This window comes from Stylophora pistillata, chromosome 13, assembly GCF_964205215.1.
Source record: "Stylophora pistillata chromosome 13, jaStyPist1.2, whole genome shotgun sequence".
NCBI lineage: Eukaryota > Metazoa > Cnidaria > Anthozoa > Scleractinia > Pocilloporidae > Stylophora > Stylophora pistillata.
This window is the reverse complement of record NC_142531.1, coordinates 10,440,232-10,450,891: the sequence shown is the minus strand read 5'-3', so window position 1 is coordinate 10,450,891 and position 10,660 is coordinate 10,440,232. Positions and strand designations below refer to the sequence as shown.

Genomic DNA, 10,660 nt, shown 5'->3' with positions numbered 1-10,660 from the left:
CTAATGAAACTCTTGATTTTTATTTCGGCACCAAGTGGAATGAGCGGATCAGGAATGAAAACGGTGATTTTGCCAATGTTGTACCAGGAACTTTGAGATTTTGGTTGACAAAAAGAAACCCTATAGTGGAATTTAAATTAATTGGCGATAAATACGTGAGATCTGAAATAGAAGACGGGCATGAAGTCGTTTTCATATTTGTCCGTGGAGATGGCAACAGATGTGGATACAAAAATATGGTCCATCAATATATTTGATTTAGCGCGTGTTCATTTATTTTTCTGGATCTGAATGGTTGATTTCAAATAATTATTTTACTTGCCAGTGAATTAATTACGTAAAATGTAAACATGTGGGTATAAATCAAAATGACCCATATATTTCAGTCTGTGATTCTGTTGTAATCAATACAGTAATATTTGTGAAAGAGACTACTTGAATACTGCATACAAGAAACATTTCACTGGCATAGCAAAATTATTTTTTACAACTTCTACTAACAGTTAAAGGGTGATACACTCCTTTAGCACATTGATATATTATATGATTACTGATTGATTCAATCACATCTTGGCTTCCATTTATCACCTATTTTAACAAGATGTGCACAGAAAGGATATCTTTTCTTCAAGGATAGAGATAGCATCATCAGTAGTATAATCTAGTTTGAGGTCACTAATAATATCTATGAAATTACCTCATAGGGCTTGTAGCTTATTTGCAACACGACCTTCTGATAGTATTGCCTGAAAATTTATCTGTTGAAAGAGCAAGAGTTTTTCAGGTCCAGTAAGATCTCTGTACTCCAACCTCTTGGTATCCTTATTAATTTTCCATTCAAAATTAATTTCTAGCTCTTTTTACAAATTTTTCATACCCAGCCATGTGTTTATACTTATTTCGACAAAAACCATTTGAAAAAGTATATACCTTGTCAATCGCATCTTTTCTGCGAAGTTCCCTGATAAGAAGTTCAATTAAATTATCAGATTTTCTCAAAAACAAATGTAGTGTATCAATTATTACATGGTCAATAGGAATAAAGTTAAATAATGGATTGGTTTTACAATTATATTGTTTGGATTTTGCATGCTTACCTATTTCTTGTGAATCTCTTGCCCCAAGAGATTTGTCAGTTAAAGACCACTTTTTACTGATGTCAAACCTTTCATGTCTTGGACACTTACACCAAATACAGGCAAAATTTTGATTTGCGGCTCCTGGACCACAGACACAGGCTAGAAACTTCCATTCTCCTCTTAAAAAATACTCAATGATTATTTACAGTTGTTTCTTTTAAATTGGACATTTCATTGTTTAGATCAGCAAGGCTTTCTTTAAGATTGTCATAGTTCTCTGTTGTCTTAATTATTGCTAGAACATAGTTCCCTTTTTCATTCATTGCTGCATCCTTTTCATTCAAAATTGTGTATGTTACATTTTCAAGTTTTAAGCCTCTTCCCAATGTTGGTACCATCACCACTGATCTTTACTTTAATAGTAGTAGCCTTGTCCAATACTCCATTTTTCTGCAGCCTTTGTATCTGTTCTTTAAGACTGTCCCTGAGAGAAATCTGTATTCCCTCCGCCTCCCCTGGTGTTTTTTTTTAGATTCCAATTGGAATTTAGCTTATCTAGATGTTTACATACCTTATATTTTGTGGGCATGTCTTTACACTCTATGGCCAACTCATGCCAAGCTTTGTTAGATATATTAAATTTGTCTTTTAAGTAAACCCACATATTAATATCATCAATATCATTGTCAGTCAGTTCTTTTGGCTCAGTTTCTAGTAGTTGAAATTCTCCCTCTTCTACCAATGAAATAGTTTCATATTGCTGAGTGTCATTATTGAATATCTCCACCTTGGTGGCAACAAAGTCATACAGGCCTAAAAATGATAGTGCTGACAGGCAGTCTTCTTTGAATGTTCGCCTTAACCTTGGTGTTATTTGGTGTAATCAGCAAACTTCTTATTCTTGTTTGGACCTCTTTGTCCCTCTTTTTGCGTTCTTACTGCTTTCTTCGCTAATCTCTTGAATTTTTCTTTGTACCGTTCTTTTCTGTTTTCCGAGTCCCTAATGACATTTTCGAGTTTCTGCTCAAGTTTTAATCTTTTTGCCTGCTCTACGGCTAAATCCAGTTCGGCTTTCCTTTTCTGCCCACGGAGCTGTTGGTTTTCCTCAATCAATGAGTTTTTTTCAAGCTCATGAAAGAAAATTTTGAAGGAGTAGTTTTTCGCCTTCCATGAGTCAATCAGCTTTTTTACACTCTTCCCCCCACTTTTTGAAGCTTTCTTGAACGCTGAGTGGAGGAGAAAACTCTATTTCCTGAAGACGTTGAGAATTCTGGAATTTATCACAACCCCGCTGATCTCAGATTCTCTCAAGATTTTTTCCACGATTCCTGCAATCAGAGAATCGGCACTTTCGTCGTTCGGCTCTTGGTCAGGCTTCTTCGACAGGGAATATATGAGATAGCTGTTAAAAAAAATCAATTCGATGAAAAAAAAAAATGTAAAAAAAGAAGAAAAGAAACGGGTTTAAGTACACTTCGATTAATTTTACTTACTTGTTTATTTCGTAATTAAACCAAGGCAATTTTTCCCCTTTCGGACACTTGATTCTTCGCCAAAATCGTTTTGTGCATCTACGGCCACCGCGAGAAGAGCCAGCGAGGACAAAATCACCAGTGCGTAAACTTCAAGTCCCATTTCCCGAACTCAAACAATATCCAAACCTCATGTATTATACATCAAAGTGCGCCAAATTTATTCTTCTTTTCATATTTCGCGGTAATGACCAGTTCTGAGCATACGCTTTAGAGTTCTAGCCCCAGACTCTATGGACAGTGCTTGCATCTGGCATAAACCCCTCTTCGAAATGTCTGAATTGGTAACAAAAAGTTTAAAAAACCCGAACGAAATGTTGTCATGATTACCTTCAAATACAGTGTTATAGAAAGCTTATATGCAATAGTTTTATAAACTGAAGGTAAGAAAGGTAGCGATTCAAACGGAATACGTGAAAACGAAGAAAATATTCGAAAATTAGTGTGTTTTGACTGACCCCGGACAGCGTGACATGTCACAGAAGTCTGTAGAGGCAGATGTTAAAGGTAAGTTTGATAAAAATTGAATCGCTTGAAATTCCTAAACAACAGCTGATACCCTCAAGAAGTTTGAATAATGTTTCCTTTGAAATTTCGAAAACAAGTTTACTCGCGTGGGAGGACTTTATCTTCCGTTTGCATTAGCCAGAACCAGTTCAGGTGGACCAGGCACTGAGGGAAGGAAAACTTTTATTTTTGGCAGTGATCTTACCCGAAGAGTGTGTTATTTGGTGCGAACTACAGTATGGTCCTTGCAACAGTAGAAGTTGAAACAGATAGGGAGACAATAGGAGTGTATAGCGATACGAAGTCTTCGTAGCTACAGTCTAAGCGCTTTCGATATGTGAGAACCAGATGACATTTTATTTTGAGTAGTAACTAGAAAATCAGCCTGTTTTTTTCCTGAAAAAAAAAAAAAAAAACCTTTCGAGCTAATAGAGAAAATCATCAACACCCAACCAAAGACTTTTAGACTCTACGGATCAGGAATTTATTATGACTCTGACTGCAGTAAGTAATTTACACGTATTGTAATTTGAAGTGCCCCTGAACGAGAAAATCATGTGATTATCTATTAATAATATACATGAAAAAATACGAGGTAGCTTCTCATAACTAGGCAGAAGAAAAGCGCGCGCATCACGAGTAAAAATTATTTATTCAAACCCTGCAAGTGACATTGACCTTGACTTTTGACCTTGACATTGACATTGACCAGTCATTCTGACCAATCAGAATGTCTGGTTTGTTTCTTTCTTTGCACTGAATTAACTCTCTTCTGCACTGAATTAAGTCTCTTCTGCAATGAATTAACTGAAAACTGCATTCATCTTAACCAATCAGAACTAAGTAATTTTTTCATGTATATTATTAAGTTTGAAATACGATTAGTCAAAAGAGAGGCGCTAGTTTTCTGGACTAGTCACGGCGCTTGTTGTGATATTTCCTTGGCATAATGACAAATTCATTACTCCTACTATGAGTGTATCGATATGTATATTTTTTGTACGGAAGCCGAAAAGGGAGAATCCAAAAATATTTTTCAACTCCCGAAAAATATTTCAAATCGCAATAATTATTTTAAACTCACTGTCGAAAAGTTTGACAAATCCAAAGATATTTTGCAAATCCAAAAAAAACATTTAGAAATTCAAAAAAATTTTTCCAAAAGCCGAAAATATTTTGCGAATCCAAAAAAATATTTAGAAATCCAAAAAATTTTTCAAAATCCGAAAATATTTTGGAAATCCAAAGAAATATTTTGTCACGTGCTATTTGCGCCAGCAGTCACCTAGCGTTACACCGGTGTTTTCTTGCCATATCCCGCATCATCCCGCATACAAAAAGGCGAAGGAACGAAGATAGAACATGTTCTGTCATAAATGTGGAAGAGAATATGGGAAGAATGAAACATTCTGCCATTGTTGTGGAACACTAAAATGGCTTGAAGAGGAAAGTGTGTTGTCCAGCTCGGGAGACGAAAGATTGGCGATAGAACATCACTTTAATAAGGGATTTCGTTACGAGACCATTGTTCACTTTCTGGCAGAATACCATGGGATTTCAATGAACGTGAGGACTTTGAAGAGAAGGCTACGTCACTATGGGTTACAAAGAAGAAAGTACCTTCATTCAGAGCACACTGTTCGGCAAATAGTTAGACCAGAAATTATTGTAAAATGGGGTTGACAGGCCTACACGACTCCCCAGCGCGTGTTTAGAGTAGCCTATTCAAAGTTTGGCCCCATTGAGTGTCTTTGGGCGATCGTCCTATTTTGTAAGATACGAGAAACGGATTTTTGTATATTTCGTTGAGTAGTGGTTGTGTTTCTATTAAATACCAGTGTCTCATGAGAATTTGCTTTAGGTTTGGCACTGATGGTGGGTATTGTGTAACACAAAAGGCAAGATTCGTTGGTTCGTCTTTTGTTTCTGTTGAAGAGCTAATTTCCTGTTTTTTAATTCACTTCTGAAAGGGTTGTGCTAATGAGGTCCTCTCGGTAGCCTCTCTTTAGCAAATGCGCTTCATTTGTAATTTTGTCCTCAAATATTGTTTGAGAGGAGTTTGTTCTTAGAAGTCTAAGGGTTTCCCCTTTTATGAAGTCTCTTTTAATTCCTTGTGGGTGACAGGAACTACAGTGTGTATACAGAAATGTCTCTGTTTAAAATGAGTACGCACATCAGGGATTGCGTCTTTTTTAAATCGTTCGTCTTTGTAGATGTACAGCTATTTTTTTTAACTGTCTCGATCGTTAAGTTGTCTTGATTGCTTTCAGCTTGAGCCACGCGCGCCGATTCGATCGTACTAAAGTTCTTAGTGTTCCCATTTAAAACAAAATTTTTTTGGATTTCAAAATATTTTTTGGATTTGCAAAATATGTCGGATTTTGAAAAAACTCTCTTGGATTTCAAAATATTTTTTGGATTCGCAAAATATTTTCGGAGCTTTAAAAATTTTTTTTGGATTTCTAAATGTTTTTTTTGGATTTGCAAAATATCTTTGGATTTGTCAAACTTTTCGACAGTGAGTTTAAAATAAATATTGCGATTTGAAATATTTTTCGGGATTTAAAAAATATTTATGGATTGTCCCTTTTTGGCTTCCGTATTTTTGCGAGACAGATCAAGTTTTGAGTGATTTTAATCATTTATCCAGATCTCCAGTGCTTTGATTTTTCCCACGAGAAACTGGAGAAGTCCCTTGGTGAGATCAATCCTATTGTGGAATTCATGCCGCACAGTACATCAGGATCTCCGTATACCCTGTCTCACCTGTCAAATTTTGTCACGACTCCCTCTCGCACGGAAGCCGATCCTCTGCAGTACCTGTTAGATTCCTTAAAAATAATGCCGACGGTTAACAGAGACACATTTGAGCCCACAGAACCCACCTCAAACCTCCAGAAGTCTCTTGAGGACAAGAAGCAGACTCGACCGTCACCACCTCCCAATAGTACGGGAGCGTTCAGAAATGTGGACCAGAAGTCTGATTACAAAGATGTTATGCGCCACTTTGAAGACGTGGTGAATACTTTATTTCAATCTTTCAAGGCGAGATTTAAGAAGAATTATATCTCAAAGCGGGAGCATGAGTCACGGAAAGACATCTACAGACATAACTTGAGGTGGGTCGGCATGGCAACCAACAACTTATTAATCTTTATATAAGATCTTGTGTGACTCCGTTGTTCATGCATTCACTTCTGTGATTGGGAACCTACCTTGGCGGTCAGACTGTCTCGCTGGTAATTATAGGTCGTTAATTCGGAGAACTGAGAGAACTGCCTCTGCCATAACCTCGTTCCCAGGGTCTCTCATCTTCCCGCCCTTTCTCGCCATTCATCCCAGTTTTCATTATTGACACAGAACGTGTGTAAACCATAGAGGGGTGTTGGGTGCCAATTCGACGAGTTTACTTGCGTGAGAGGACTTTATCTTCCGTTGTAATGGCTACAACTAGTTCAGGTGGACCAGGCAAAGAGAAAGAAAACTTTTATTCTTAACAGTGATCTTATCTGAAGATTACGTTATTTGGTCCGAACTACAGTATGGTCCTTGCAACGGTAGTAGTTGAAACAGATAGGGAGACAATGGGCGTGTATAGAGATACGAAGTCTACACGGCCACAGTCTAAGCGTTTTCGATATGTGCCAGAAGTGAGAACCAGATCACAAATTTTTATTTGTACCTAGGAAATCACCCTATTTTTTTCCTGAAATAAAAAAGACCTTTTAAAATAAAATATAAAATCTTATAGTAGTGTCTGTATTTCTTCCGAATTCCTTGATTTGCCTTAAAACGAACTGCTACACGTTTAACTTTAGCTTCTTAGAGGTTTTTAACTACAATGTGATATGTAAACAGAAAATTTTCGATCACTGATCTTGACCAACTCGCTCAACAGGTTTATCAAGTCCAGAAACCGCCAAAACCTTGGCTATAGACTCAAAGCAAATCACATGGCCGACATGACTGAAGAAGAGATCAGACAGAAGAAAGGACTACTGACGGATAAAGAACCTGGTGTACTGAATGGGGGGAAGAGATTTGAAATACCGGAGGGTACCAATGTCAAAACTCTACCTGATACCGTTAACTGGGAAAAATCGGGTGAGAGGAAAGAACTCTTATAATAGATAAATACAAACAAACAGAGTAGTCGCCAAAATGAATCAAAACAAACACAGACGTCACTCTTACCTTAGTGAATTAGTCAGCCTTCTGGTTTCCATCGAGAAGCAAAAACTGTTAGGCAAGGCTTAAAGAATTTTTCAGAAAGCAATTCTTGAAAATTCCAGATCGGGTGGGATTCATATTAAGCACTTAGTGGTACTATGGAAAACAAATGAGTAAAATTATTGATTAAACACTTAGAGCCCTGTCAGTGAACTTTACTGAAAAAGGTTCTTCTGTTTCACCAGGTGCAGTAAATCCGGTAAGAAGTCAAGGGATTTGTGGCTCGTGTTATGCATACCCTGTTACTGGTGCCATGGAATGGGCCTAGTTTATCAAGGTTTGTAAACAAAAAGATGTCACAGCGCTTTAATATTAATTGTTGCTGGCACCGTGGACAGTTAGCACCGTCCTCTCAGAACATGGCGCTTGTCAGACTAATATTCTACTCCGGTTTGTTTCACTTTGTGTTTTAGGCTGATGATGAGTACCTTGAACCTACTTTTTATCATTTTCTGAAGTTTTTCATCGGATACGACGCACAGCGGACACAAATTTGAGGACCTTATGAGAGTGAATTAGCTTGAATTTGTTGTAGGAGACATCTCTTACTATCCGAGGTCGTACTGTAAGTTACGGATAGACTTTTTTCCCCGCGGACTTGAAGCCAAGGCGCGAAGCACGCAGGCCATAAATCCGAGCAGAAAATACGAGGTTTCGTAACTCACAGTACAGACCGAGAAAGCGAAGTTAAGTAGGTCATTGTTATGTCCGCTCTGGGTCCGAGTAGAGGGGGAAGACTTCAAACCTTAGAATTAGCTGGCCGTATGGTGAAATATGGCCCAATAAATTGACCAATTATAGCGCACGTACTAATTGAGAGATGTAGTAAAAAAGTTTTGAGAGAAGGGGTACGTGCTAACCCTTTTTGGCCAATTCTGTCGCCAGGACGGTGAAAGACTTTTGATGTCACATACCGTACAAAATTTCATTTTCGAATATGATATTATTGTAGACTGGAACCCTCCTAAACCTGTCTGAACAACAACTTATAGACTGCTCGTGGGGGTTTGGTAACCGAGGCTGTAAGGGAGGATATCCACATCGAGCAATGCAGTGGGTCATTAAACATGGTGGACTGGCCACTGAAGACAGTTATGGAAAATATTTGGCTCAGGTAAAAAGATTGAAGAAACTTCATCAAACAATTTTAGGAGTATACTTATTGTGTTCTGCTCTTCCTGTTAATATCCAAACTGTCAAGAACTCATTTTACTAAAATAAGGATTACGTTTTTTACACTCAATGGTGGATTTAGGGGAGGGGCCCGAGGTGCCTACACCCCCCCCCCCATATTTTATGTGAAAAAAGAATCGCAGAAGGAAGAAAAGCCGGCAGGTGTACACAAACGAAAAAACAGCCCCCCGCCCTCTTAGATCACGGTCTGGATGCGCAACTGCAATCATCCAATGAATCAAATTCGTTTTAAATGGTCAGGAGTGAAAGCAGAGCGGATAGATTCTACCGATCACTAATCTCCCTTCTCCTGTTTCAAACACTCATTTTGTTTTCTATCGTATGTCTTAGGAGGGCTTCTGCCACTTTAAAAATACCACAACAGGTGCTAAGCTGGATTTCTACATGAACATTACCAAAGGGAACAAGCAGGAGTTGAAGCAGGCCATTGCTATATACGGTCCAGTCAGTATTCTCATCAACACCCAGCCAAAGACTTTTAAATTCTACGGATCTGGAATTTATTATGACTCTGACTGCAGTAAGTAATTAACACGTATTGTAATTTAAAGGCTGCGTGGAGGTTTTTTAACTCTTTGACCCTTAGGCGTGACTAGTATCTAATTTCTTCTTACAATGTAACCCTTGATTCAAATATTAGCGGAGGTCGCAGAGCGTAGCCCCATAATTATACAAAATGGTAGTTGTAACCCATCAAGCCAAAAAAATTTGGACTTATGACCATACGGGAGTCCGTACAAGGTGCTACTTTTAGCATGCGCGGTCAACTGTACCGTGGGCCTGTCACTGGGCTCCGAGTCGGACGACCGGGGTTCCAGTCCTGGCCGGGACAAGGCGTTGCGCCCTTGAGACGTGCCGGGAAAAATATGCGAGCTCCGCTTTTAAGCTTGGCTAAATCTATATATAAAAGTCACAAGAATAAAAAGAAAATGACAACCACCTGAAAAAGCTCTCGATTGTTAAAAAAAAACTCCTTGTCAGCACCTTAGTTTGTTAGGGTGTAAATAGTTAAAGGATTTCATTCACGAGGTACGATTCATTCTAACCAGTGAAGGTGGCCAATTTGATGAGTTTCTTATCCTCGTTTTCAGCTCATGCATTGGATCACGCGGCCTTAGCTGTCGGATATGGAGTTGAAAAGGGTGAACCCTATTGGCTGATTAAGGATTCCTGGTCAAAAGCTTGGGGAGATGAGGGATATATCAAGATCGCTATGAAAAATGATAACTGTGGTGTTCTGCAGAAGGCTGTCGTGGTCAAGATCAGAGATGATTAAATTTAAAGAAGTGTTTGATACAAGAACACGTAGTTAGCAAAGTCTGATCTTTTCCTCTCCCTTTTTATGAGGTGACTATGAACACAAACAGCATTTTCTTTTTCAAGCTATTTTGGGGCACCTGCTGTAGTCGCTGAGCGGGTAATAGTTCGGAGCACCTTGGTCGGGTATTAGAAATTTTTCAAGAAGCTGTATAGATGGCTTGGTGAGACTGCATCATTTAGAAGCTTGATCGTCTTTTGTTCGTGGCTTATTCGTACTTTATTCGTAACTTAGCCGTATTATATACTTAGCTTTGTCGTGCAACATTCGTAGCCTTGGACATGAGTATATTCGTGCCTTTTGTAGTCGTGCTATATTTGTGGCTTAGACGTGTTATATTCGTAGTTTAGTTGTATTATATTCGTAGCTTTGTCGTACTACATTCGATCGTAGCTTAGACGTGACTATATTCGTGGCTTAGTGGTGCGATATTTGTGGCTTAATCGTATTATATTCGTAGCTTGGTCGAACTACATTCGTAGCCAAGTCTCCTTAGCTAAATTCGTAGAGTAGTCATACTTTGCTCGTGACGCAGTTTCGCTGGCTTCTTATCAAGATCGTACGGCATTCAATGTAGCTACCGTTCGCACTACATTCTTGACAGTCCTCAACATCATAGTTAGTTCACATTTTTCATTCTGCAGTCTTCACGCTCCGTGATATTAAGTTAAGGTAAGATGTGTTGGCGTTAGTTGTGTTTACGAGTTGCCTGAGGTTAACTTCCGACACAAAGAATGTTAAGCTGCTGTTGTAATAATAATTGGCCCGTAAAGCTTTCCTTTTTCAAATTTCGCTACATT

At 38.5% G+C, this 10,660-nt stretch overlaps 2 pseudogenes across 2 annotated transcripts; one reads left to right on the top strand and one right to left on the bottom strand.

The window, feature by feature from the left end:
- Positions 1–593: 593 nt before the first annotated feature.
- LOC148717568 (uncharacterized) lies at positions 594–2,779 on the bottom strand (annotated as a pseudogene). The gene is made up of 2 exons (XR_015994841.1): positions 2,573–2,779; positions 594–2,481 (listed from the first exon to the last, which is right to left on the bottom strand). The product of XR_015994841.1 is annotated as an uncharacterized LOC148717568 (transcript).
- A 305-nt stretch (positions 2,780–3,084) lies between these two features.
- LOC111320532 (cathepsin L-like peptidase) lies at positions 3,085–9,818 on the top strand (annotated as a pseudogene). The gene is made up of 7 exons (XR_015994840.1): positions 3,085–3,118; positions 5,769–6,237; positions 7,017–7,222; positions 7,534–7,625; positions 8,301–8,462; positions 8,873–9,062; positions 9,634–9,818. The product of XR_015994840.1 is annotated as a cathepsin L-like peptidase (transcript).
- Positions 9,819–10,660: the final 842 nt, after the last annotated feature.